Below are 1,287 nucleotides of genomic sequence, written 5' to 3'. Positions count from 1 at the left end.
TGACCGGTCTGTTTTAACTGCTCTTAAATTAGCACAAAAACCATTTTTCACCACCAAATTTTTATTCAACATTCTTTAGCTGTGAACAATGGCTCAAAGTAGTGTTTAACATGAATTTATAGAATTAGACATAAAATAACTGCAGTGAAAATACAAATAGGCACTGAAAATGTATTACAAAATGTACATGTAATGTAAAAAATAAATAGAAAACCAAAGATCCCTCTGCATCCCACAGACTTTTTGTAGCCTCATTGTTTGAGTGATATACTCCTGCTAAAATCAACAGACCTATGTAGGATTGGAGGTCTATCAGGTCGAAATTTCTCTCCAGGTTGGAAGCTGGACTTGATGTCATCCACACGAGATGTAGCATACCGTGTTGGCCCTGACGTCATCTTTAGATTAGATTAGATTAGATTAACTTTATCTATCCCACAATTGGGAAATTCATTTGCCACAGCAGAAAATAAACATCTATAGAATAAACATCGGAAATATGGAAATATACAACAAAAATATACCAAATATACAGTAATAATACAATATACACAATACACACGATATGTACATGAAAAAGTGCAAGTTTGCACATAGTCAGGAAGTTGTGGAGTCTGACAGCTGCTGGAATGAAGGACGTTGTGATCTGAGCGTCCCAGCGTGATGTTGATGTTTTCCACTCTCGCTCTACTTCCTCTGTCCTGGGTGGATGAAGACCAGAGCAAGTGTCCACTCTTGGACTGGAATGTCTCCTCAGGTGCCTGTTCTTCAGGTGCCTCTCCCTCTCCATCTGTTGACTGGTCAGTCTCCTCAAAGTCTGGATCAAAATCTGTGTTGCCTTCCACTTCCGAGACATCCTCCTCTGTCTCTGGTTCAATTTCAGTCCTCAGTCCATCATGTCCAAAAACCTGGACCAGAACCTCTTCGACAGAGAACCGCTTGGTCAGTTGCCTACTCATTGTGCTCAGAGTAAAAGGAGTGCAAGGCAAACATCAAGCTATATATATATGGGGTCCGTGTGAGGATGATACATTGATTAGTCTGGAAGGTGCGGTTCACGTGGGGGATAGGCACAAAAGCGCGGGAAATAGATGGGTTCACATAACAGACACCTGTCTAGTCTGTGTGAAGATATGATACGTTGTTTCATCAGGAAGTTGGTTCACGTGGGACGATCGGCACATAAGCGCGGGAAAGAGATGTGTACCCGCAAAAGACATTGTTCAGTCTGAAATGTGTGAGTGAGTGAGTGAGTGAGTGAGTGAGTGAGTGAGTGAGTGAGTGAGT

The sequence above is a fragment of the Seriola lalandi genome, unplaced genomic scaffold (genome assembly GCF_002814215.2).
Source record: "Seriola lalandi dorsalis isolate HSWRI2012SDOR001 ecotype SW California unplaced genomic scaffold, Sedor1 jcf7180002054958, whole genome shotgun sequence".
Classification (NCBI taxonomy): Eukaryota; Metazoa; Chordata; class Actinopteri; order Carangiformes; family Carangidae; genus Seriola; species Seriola lalandi.
This window is presented reverse-complemented; position numbering follows the sequence as displayed.